General features: G+C 40.6%; 1 non-coding gene across 1 annotated transcript; it reads left to right on the forward strand.

Annotated features, from left to right (window-relative positions):
• The first annotated feature begins 10,295 nt into the window (after nucleotides 1–10,295).
• LOC112715629 (small nucleolar RNA R71) lies at nucleotides 10,296–10,403 on the forward strand. Its single transcript, XR_003159877.1, has one exon. It is a non-coding gene; the product is annotated as a small nucleolar RNA R71 (small nucleolar RNA).
• The last annotated feature ends 759 nt before the right edge of the window (nucleotides 10,404–11,162 follow it).

Raw genomic sequence — 11,162 nt, forward strand, 5'->3', positions numbered from 1 at the left:
ACCGGGCGAGTTTCTCCAAGCTGTGACCAATTTGAATTGGTAGAAAATGCGCTGATTTTGTCAATCGATCTACAATTACCCAAATTGCATCATGCCCGGAAGAGGTTCTTGGTAACCCAGTAACAAAATCCATCGTAATCTCTTCCCATTTCCATTGCGGTATCTCCAATGGTTGCAGGGTTCCAGGTGGTTTTTGATGTTCCACCTTAATCTTCTAGAAAGTGAGACACTTTGAAACATACGTTGCTACATCTTTCTTCATTTCCGGCCACCAGAACATCTTCTTCAGGTCTTGGTACATTTTAGTCGTTCCGCGATGGATAGAAAATATGCGTTCATGAGCTTTAGTCAGAATGTTCTTTCTCAAGTCCTCCTGAGCAAGTACACAAATTCTATTCCTATATCTCCATATTCCCTCTTTATCTTGGCGTACCTCTTCCGGCTGATCTGCTTTCATCCGTGTTAACAATGCCAGCATTCCTGAGTTCTGGGCTTGAGCTTGCTGAACAGCTATCTTAAAGTCAGATGTTAATTGTAGTTGCGCCATAATAATTCCTCTTGATGTCTCTCTCATTCCTAATTTTAAGTTTTCAAAGGCTGAGATCATTTCTTCTTCCTTGATCATCATCCAGGATATGCCCAAACTCTTCCAACTCAAAGCATCTGTGACTACATTTGCCTTCCCAGGATGATAGCTCAACTTAAAACCATAATCTTTTAAGAATTCCATCCATCGCCTCTGCCTCATATTAAGGTCTTTCTGATCAAAGATATACTTCAAACTCTTATGATCAGAGAAAACTTCAAATTGGGCTCCGTACAAATAGTGCCTCCAAATCTTAAGTGCAAAGACCACTGCTGCTAATTCCAAATCATGTGTCGAATAGTTCCTTTCGTGAGGTCTTAGTTGTCTCGAAGCATAAGCTACCACATTCCTATGCTGCATCAATACACATCCAAGTCCCTTAAAAGAAGCATCACAATACACCAAAACTGGCGCCGTCGTCAACCTTTCCTTTAAAGTTTCAAAGCTTTCTTCACACTTCTCTGTCCACTCAAACGGAACTTCCTTCCTAGTAAGGCGAGTCAAAGGTAAAGCTATCTGTGAAAAACCCTTGATAAACCGCCGATAGTATCCTGCTAACCCCAAGAAACTACGAACTTCTGTAACTGTCTTGGGTTGCTTCCATTGTACTACGGCCTCGATCTTTAAAGGATCTATAGTTATACCATCTCGTGTGATCACATGTCCCAAGAATGCCACTTCTGTCTCCCAAAACTCACATTTCGACAATTTCGCATATAGCTTCCGTGCTCTTAATATTTGCAACACAATCCTCAAATGCTCTCCATGTTCTTCTTCTGTCTTGGAATAGATGAGGATATCATCTATAAAGACTACCACAAACTGATCTAGATACGGATGAAAAATGTGATTCATATAATCCATGAATACAGCAGGAGCATTAGTCAGTCCAAAGGACATAACCGTATACTCATAGTGACCGTACCTAGTTCGAAAGGCAGTCTTAGGTATATCTGATTCCTTCACCCGGATTTGATGGTAACCTGACCACAAATCAATCTTCGAGAATACTGTCGCACCTCTCAGCTGGTCCATCAGATCATCTATCCTTGGGAGTGGATACTTGTTCTTGATTGTGATCTTGTTCAATTGCCGATAATCCACACATAACCTTATTTCACCATCCTTCTTTTTTACTAGTAACACTGGAGCTCCCCATGGTGATACACTCAGACGAATAAACTTCTTTCTCAGCAATTCATCCAACTGCTTCTTTAACTCTGCTAGTTCCAATGGTGACATCCGATACGGTGCTATAGAAATTGGTCCGGCTCCAGGAACCAAATCAATACTAAACTCTATCTCTCTCTGAGGTGGAAACTCAGGTATATCATCCGGAAAAACATCAGGAAACTCCTTCACCACTCGGATTTGCTCCAAGTCTTGTTCATTAGTTTCTGAGCTAGCCGATAGTAGAACGTAACCCTCTAACCCACTATTACTAGAAATAACTCTTAGGGAATTCAAATAGAAAGTACAAGACTCAACTGGTTCAATGTGCATTTCAGATGATGGAAATATAGCAATTCGTTTAAAACAATCAAGGAAAACATGATGCTTAGACAACCAATCTAGACCTAAGATAATATCTAAACCACACAAAGGCAAACAAACCAGGTCATGTATAAAATTCCTAGCCTCAATAACAAAAGGCACCTATTGACATACTTGACTAGTCAAGGCATTTTGAGATGTGGGTGTACGAACAATTAGATTATAATCTAACATGGTAAAATCTAATCCCAACTCATGCGCAACAGTCTCGGAAATAAATGAATGTGATGCACCAGAGTCATACAGTACAGTTAAGAGTCGAGATTTGACATAACACTGACCTTGGATTAGGGAGTTTGATTTTATTGCGTCATCAGCAGTCATAGCAAACACACGTCCTTACTGTCGCGGCCTATCTATTCCTTGTACTGGCTTCTTCGGACAGTCCTTAGCCATATGTCCAGGCTGACCACAACAAAAATAGATAATGCCTGTAAGCTGACAAGGTCTACTTCCATGCTCCTTTCCACACTGCCTACATACTGGTCGCATCTGCGCCTGCTGAGATCGCTTACCCATATCCTGTCTCATTCTTCCTCCATTCCCTCCTGTAGGACGTGAATGAACATTTCTATTCTGATTGTACCTTCGTGAAGGCATTGCTCCCTGCTTAAAATTTCTTCCCTGAGGAGCTGTATACCGATTATAATTCTGAAAAGAAGATTCTGGGCGATTCATTCGAGCTGCAGCTATCTTCTTAGCACAGTCCTATACTAGCTGACTCTTATTAACCAACTCCACAAAATTTCGTATTTTCAATGGAACCACTGAGTTCAACAAATCTTCACGGAGTCCTCCTTCAAATTTCAAACATTTCCACTCTTCGAAATCTGCTGGATTCCCTTGACAAACCTTAGAAAAACGACATAAATCTTCAAACTTCCTTGTATACTCAGCAACAGACATACTTCCCTATTTTAACTGCATCAACTCCATCTCCTTTGCCTCACAAGTAGCTCTAGGGAAGTACTTCTTATAGAACTCTTCTTTGAAAGCATTCCACAAAATATTACCCTCATCTTGCTGCAGTAAACATTGAATGCCCTACCACCAGTGCTGAGCATCCCCTTCCAACATATAAGTAGCAAATTCTACATACTGTTCTTCCAGGACATGCTGTGCCCTCAAGGACCTTTCTATGCCTCGGAACCAATTATCAGCTTCAGTTGCTACAGTCGTACCCTTGAACTTTGGTGGATTAACTTTCAAGAAAGCAGCTAATGTCATAGGCCTATCATGATTCATGTTATCTCCATCACCGTTCCCACCATTCTCACTGTTACGATCATTGTTACGCTCTCCATTACGTTCCCCCAGACAGTTAACTGCTCGGGTAGTAGCAGTCGCCATTTCACGCACAGCCTCAGCCATAGCATGAATCGCAGCAAACAGATTATCATCGTTTCGCGGCGGATTGTTAACAGTAGACCCTTCCCGATCGCTACGTCTCCGTAGAGGCATCCTGATTCTGTTCTCACCAAACAATCAATACCAAGGTGATCAGTCTTAATACCTCAAGTTGGGCGTGAACATTATCAAAATGAAAGCACAAAGACATTCATGCAGCACATATCACATAGATACCCTATAAGCATGAGACACACCACAGAGCATGCAATAAAGCATGATTCAGTCCATTCCCTAGGCTCTAACAGGAAGAACCGCTCTGATACCAAATTGTAACGACCCAACTTCTAGCATGTCTAGATCATACTAGAAATTGAATGTTACCAACTTGTTTTTCCTTTTCTGTATTATTAATTAATAAATATAAGCCTGTACGTTGTTAAAACACCGTAAATTTTACAAGTAAATTTTTTTTAAAACAAGAATAATTTAAAGTCGCATACCCTCCATATATCAAGGGAAAATTAAACATTCACATACATAAAACAAAAGATAACAGAATATGGAGTAACACACTATGATATACATCATGTTACAGAAGTGGCTCAGTTATATAAGCATATAGCTATAGTACAGCACCCCTAAGTCAGTGACTCATATAGCATGTACATATATGTACATAAGACGCCCCAGGGCCTGGCCTGACCAAAAGCCCCTAAGCTGGCACCCAGGCTAGCCTAACTCTATGATATGCCTATTCCCTCTAATCATGCTAACAAAAGTGAGGGAGACACTCTAATGTACTGAAGTTAGACTAGGCGTCTCAAAAAAATCTCCTCAATCCTGGTCCAGAGTATCTCACGGAAAACCACCGGGCGAATGGTGATGCTCGCCTGCTGGCGCCTCGCCTGGCTCATCGTCATCGCTGTCAGAGGAGATAACTATGAAGTTAGGATCTTCCTCTGGATCTTCAATTCTTCTTCCTCGTCCTCTTCTTCTGCCGGAGTGATAGCAGAGGAACCACTGCTGGCCACATGAACCATAAAAGGATATCTACCAAACAAAATACAGTCGGGAGAAGGAGGTGGCGCCTCCATGATCTGATCATACTCATGTCCCTGCTGCTCATCAAAGACAGGAGTCTCGATCGGCTCAGGTAAAGGATCAAGCTCGGGTGGCAACACAGGAACACCCCACTCATCAAGGATAAAAGGTGCAGGAGGTGACTCATGGATAGGCTGGGCAGGTATAGGCTCATCAGGTAGAGGAGGTTCAGATGGAGGAGGATAGTCAGGTGGAGGTGGCATCTGCTCCTCAGGATGAGGTATCCCAGGTCCGTCGGGGTGTAACCAAGATAAAGGAAAATCATAGGGTGCATCAGGATTAAAGTATGCTGTCCTAATAGGGTACTGGAAAGGTCTACCACGAACTACATAATTACGGATATGAGGTACCGCACAGTAGATGTAATACTCGCCACGCACCGGGTCCTCGTGGATGTACGGTGGATCAATCTCGTAGAATAGGACTCCTGTGTCCATCTGTAGATGTGTAAGGGGTAAGAACTATGGAGTTCTTAGTAAGGTCGGGGTTTACAGTTAAGTTTATTTATAATGTCCGTGGTCATAGAAGTATAAATAAATGTAGAGTAATATGTACATAACAACAACATAAACTAACACATGAACAAGAGAGAAAATAGGAAGTAAATGCACATTCACACATTAATATGCAATCACACAGTTATGCTCAAACAAACAAGGAATAAAACAAGAACACAAGAAGATAAGCAATAAATAATGCACAAACAAGTATGATGCATGTCTGTCCCTACTGCAGGTAATGAGCTCATTTGTCGGTTTCGACCCGCACCTGACGCAATCCGACCCTCCAAGTCAGATAGGGCCTTCCCAGAACTTAATCCTAGATTAAGTACCGCATACCCTCTACCAAGTGCTCTCGACTTGCAGGGCTGGTATTTGCTCAGGTCTCAATATACCGCAGGTATGCGAGTCAGGCCTCTACCAAGCATTCAGCTTGCAGGGCTGGTACTATTCTACCGCAGCCTGTCTAGGAAGCAACATCATAATACGGGCGTCCGCGCACAACATTCACAAGCATTTCCCGAAGGCTCATAATTCACATATAACCATACTTTCCATCACTTAGCAATCATCATAAATCAAGCATTACAACATCACAGAAAGCCCATTTTACAATTCTCTGTTTACTTTGTAAGTGCAGGTACACAGCTATATCACTTTTAACTCCTTTTCTTTTTAACATAAACACAGGTTTCAAAATCTTGTTTCTTTACCTCATATGCCTCTATATCTTCTCTTATACCTCTTCTTAGGTGTTTAGTAAAGGAAATTAGAGAATTTTGGACTCAAAACTGCCTTCCTGAGGCTTTTAGGAAAAACTGTCTTTTTATCAATATTTTATTATTATTTATTAAATAATATTATTATTAAAATAATATTATTAATAAAATAATATATTAATATTTTATTATTAAAATAATAATATTTTATTTAACTTTCAAAAATTGCATTTTGACCCCTGGACTTCTTGGAAATTGCACTCTGACCCCTATAACTTTTAATAATTACACTTTAGCCCCTCAACTTTTGATTAATTAATTTTCAACCCCAAACTTTTTAATAATTATATTTTGACCCCAAAACTCCATGAATACATGTTTTCATGTTCTTCCAAAAACCAAAAATATTTTCCCAAAAGTTCATCAGATTTCTGCTTGATTTTCAGCTAGTTTTTCAATCTTTTCGGAAACTGATTTGAACCCGATTAACCAAAGAGAAACTTTTCAGCCATTAAATGCACATCAAATAAGCATAAAAAATCATGATTTTCATGGCTGGAATGTCACGTTTTCCAGCAGCACCAACAGCCACTTCAAAACCATCATAAACATGATTTTCAAGCATTAAACAACAAGATTTCATGATCAAACCATCACACAAACACCCAAAATCAAACCTCAAGCAACAAGATCTGATTTAACACTTCAAGAACACAGCCAATCATTGATTAATTTACCAAACCTTACCTCCTTTGCTGCTGTCCAAGATTGCACCAAAAAAAGCTTCCAGAAGCACTTTTACGCCTATTTTAACATCAACAACAACTTTAGAATCTTATGAACCATGAAGGCTGAAGCTTCATGATGATGAAAAGAAGGTTTTCCTCACCTTAAGGTAACTAGAAATCACGTTTTCTTGGAGCTTTTGGTGATTGAATAAGAGATCCTAAGAGAAAACATGAAGAAAACATCATTAGCTTAAGGAACCACCATGACCGAACCTTCAAGGAGGAGGAGCAGCCTTCATACCTTGATTTACTTCATGAAAAGTGACATAGAAATGAAGAGGAGGAAGAGGTGAACACTTTGGTAAGATTAGATTTTTGATAGTGGTTCCGGTTTGAGAAAGAACGGAGAAAGAAGCTCAGGTGTTCATGGAAGTTTCATGGTTTTCTTTCATGGTGTTCTAAGCTTTTCCAAGAACAAAAATGATAGCCAAGCTGTCCAAGGGAGGCCGTGGCTTTTGGATGATGATTATCCAAAAGTTACTTGTCAAAATATCTCAGAAAAGGATAATTACTAAAGCTAGATGTATTAGAACTTAAGTAATTACACTGCTAATGGATAAACATTAAGTTATTTAGTGTAAATGACACTAGTAACTGGATAATCATAAGAATAAAAGATATATGATGAAGCATTACCAGTGCTAAGTTCATCTAAGAATGCCGGTATTATCTGTTACCGGTAGATTTCTAGCTCAGTTATTATATTACTAAACATAGATCAACCTTAATCACAGTACAGAAGATAATAATATAATATTCGGAATAAAATAATAATATATGAATATTATATTAATATAATTTTTCTCTCGAAATTCGTGACCGGCTCTTCACATAGAGACTAACCACAGAAATCAGAATTTTGAAATTCGGGCCCGAAGTGGCTCAAAAACGCAACTCTTCGCGACGTGCCTTCTTAGATTAGGAGAGGTGTCCTGTGCAATCAAGCTACTGACTCAGTAGCTTGATGACGCAGCACCTGTGCAGTGGAGGTGCTTATATGCATAGAAATTCCTAAAAATTCTGTAAAAATTCCGTTTGATCCCGAAAAAGCGCCGTTTCTTCGGGGCTAGGCCGTTATATTTTGCCTTCCCTTTCCTCTTTCTAGAGGTTTCTCCGGCCTTAGATGCCATAAATGGTTATGGAAAAACAAAAAGCAATGCTTTTACCACACCAAACTTAGAAGTTTTGCTCGTCCTCGAGCAAAAGAAGAAAGAAGAGAGTAGAAGAAGAAGAAATAGAGGAGATGGAGGTGGCTTTGTGGTTCGGCCAAGGGGGAGAAGTAGTGTTTAGGTTGTGTGAAAATGAAGGAGTGAAGATGGGTTTATATAGGAGTGGAGAGGGGTTGTATGGTTCGGCCATTATGGGTGGGTTTGGGAGGGAAAGTGGTTTGAATTTGAATGGTGAGGTAGGTGGGGTTTTATGAAGGATGGATGTGAGTGGTGAAGAGAATAGTGAGATTTGATAGGTGAGGGGTTTTTGGGGAAGAGGTATTGAGGTGATTGGTGAATGGGTGAAGAAGAGAGAGAGTGGTGGGGTAGGTGGGGATTCTGTGGTGTCCACAGATCCTGAGGTGTCAAGGAAAATTCATCCCTGCACCAAGTGGCGAGCAAAAATGCTCCCTTATGCCAATTCTGGCATTAAACGCCGGGCTGGTGCCCATTTCTGGCATTTAACGCCAGCTTCTTACCCTTTTCTGGCGTTTAACGCCAGTCTGGTGCCCCTTTCTGGCGTTAAACGCCCAGAATGGTGCCAGACTAGGCGTTAAATGCCCATTTGCTGCCCTTACTAGCGTTTAAACGCCAGCAGGATTTTCCTCCAGGGTGTGCTATTTTTCTTTCTGTTTTTCATTCCATTTTTGCTTTTTCAATTGATTTTGTGTCTTCCCATGATCATCAACCTACAGAAAATATAAAATAACAAAGGAAATATAGATAAATATAACATTAGGTTGCCTCCCAACAAGCGCTTCTTTAATGTCATTTGCTTGACAGTGGGCTCTCATGGAGCCTCACAGATACTCAGAGCAATGTTGGAACCTCCCAACACCAAACTTAGAGTTTGAATGTGGGGGTTCAACACCAAACTTAGAAGTTGGTTGAGGCCTCCCAACACCAAACTTCGAGTTTGACTGTGTGGGCTCTGTTTGACTCTATTTTGAGAGAAGCTCTTCATGCTTCCTCTCCATGGTTACAGAGGGATATCCTTGAGCCTTAAACACAAAGGATTCTTCATTCACTTGAATGATCAATTCTCCTCTGTCAACATCAATCACAGCCTTTGCTGTGGCTAGGAAGGGTCTGCCAAGGATGATGGATTCATCCATGCACTTCCCAGTCTCTAGGACTATAAAATTAGCAGGGATGTAATGGTCTTCAACTTTTACCAGAACATCCTGTACAAGTCCATAAGCTTGTTTTCTTGAATTGTCTGCCATCTCTAGTGAGATTCTTGCAGCTTGTACCTCAAAGATCCCTAGCTTCTCCATTACAGAGAGAGGCATGAGGTTTATGCTTGACCCTAGGTCACACAGAGCCTTCTTGAAGGTCATGGTGCCTATTGTACAAGGTATTGAGAACTTCCCAGGGTCCTGCCTCTTTTGAGGTAGTTTCTACCTAGACAAGTCAGCCAGTTCTTTAGTGAGCAAAGGGGGTTTATCCTCCCAAGTTTCATTACCAAATAACTTGTCATTTAGCTTCATGATTGCTCCAAGGTACTTAGCAACTTGCTCTTCAGTGACATCTTCATCCTCTTCAGAGGAAGAATACTCATCAGAGCTCATGAATGGCAGAAGTAAATCCAATGGAATCTCTATGGTCTCATTGTGAGCCTCAGATTCCCATGGTTCCTCATTAGGGAACTCATTGAAGGCCAGTGGACGTCCATTGAGGTCTTCCTCAATGGCGCTAACTGCCTCTTTCTCCTCTCCAAGTTCGGCCATGTTGATGGCCTTACACTCTCCTTTTGGATTCTCTTCTGTATTGCTTGGAAGAGTACTAGGAGGGAGTTCAGTAACTTTCTTACTCAGCTGACCCACTTGTGCCTCCAAGTTTCTAATGGAGGACCTTGTTTCAGTCATGAAACTTTGAGTGGTTTTGATTAGATCAGAGACCATGGTTGCTAAGTCAGAGTGGCTCTGCTTAGGATTCTCTGTCTGTTGCTGAGAAGATGATGGAAAAGGCTTGCCATTGCTAAACCTGTTTTTTCCACCATTATTGTTGTTGAAACCTTGTTGAGGTCTCTGTTGATCCTTCCATGAGAGATTTGGATGATTTCTCCATGAAGGATTATAGGTATTTCCATAGGGTTCTCCTATGTAATTCACCTCTTCCACTGAAGGGTTCTCAGGATCATAAGCTTCTTCTTCAGATGAAGCGTCCTTAGTACTGCCTGGTGCAGCTTGCATTCCAGACAGACTTTGAGAAATCATATTGACTTGCTGAGTCAATATTTTGTTCTGAGCCAATATGGCATTCAGAGTATCAATCTCAAGAACTCCTTTCTTATGATTCGTCCCATTGTTCACAGGATTCCATTCAGAAGTGTACATGAATTGGTTATTTGCAACCATTTCAATGAGTTCTTGAGCTTCTGCAGGCGTCTTCTTCAGATGAAGAGATCTTCCAGCAGAGCTATCCAATGACATCTAGGATAGTTCAGACAGACCATCATAGAAGATACCTATGATGCTCCACTCAGAAAGCATGTAAGAAGGACACTTTCTGATCAATTGTTTGTATCTTTCCCAAGCTTCATAGAGGGATTCACCTTCCTTCTGTATGAAGGTTTGGACTTCCACTCTAAGCTTACTCAATTTTTGAGGTGGAAAGAACTTTGCCAAGAAGGCATTGACTAGCTTTTCCCAAGAGTTCAGGCTTTCTTTAGGTTGTGAATCCAATCATGTCCTAGCTCTGTCTCTTACAGCAAAAGGGAATAGCATAAGTCTGTAGAACTCAGGGTTAACCCCATTGGTCTTGACAGTATCACAGATTTGCAAGAATTCAGCTAAAAACTGATGAGGATCTTCCAATGGAAGTCCATGGAACTTGTAATTCTGTTGCATTAGAGAAACTAATTGAGGCTTAAGCTCAAAGTTGTTTGCTCCAATGGCAGGGATAGAGATGCTTCTCCCATAGAGGTCGGGAGTAGGTGCAGTAAAGTCACCCAGCACCTTTCTTGCATTGTTGGCATTGTTGTTGTTTTCGGCTGCCATGTCTTCTTCTTTGAAGATTTCTGTTAGGTCCTCTACAGAGAGTTGTGCTTTAACTTCTCTTAGTTTTTGCTTCAAGGTCCTTTCAGGTTCAGGGTCAGCCTCAACAAGAATGCTTTTGTCTTTGCTCCTGCTCATATGAAAGAGAAGAAAACAAGAAAATATGAAATCCTCTATGTCACAGTATAGAGATTCCTTGAGGTGTCAGAGGAAAAGAAAAATAGAAGGAAGAGGTAGAAGAATTCAAACTTAGAAAGATAAAGTTCGAATTGTACATGTTAGTCCATAAATAGAAGGATGTGAGAAGAGGGGAAGAAATTTTTGAAAATAAATTAAAAAGATTTTAAAAACATTTTG

The sequence above is a fragment of the Arachis hypogaea genome, chromosome 1 (assembly GCF_003086295.3).
Source record: "Arachis hypogaea cultivar Tifrunner chromosome 1, arahy.Tifrunner.gnm2.J5K5, whole genome shotgun sequence".
NCBI lineage: Eukaryota > Viridiplantae > Streptophyta > Magnoliopsida > Fabales > Fabaceae > Arachis > Arachis hypogaea.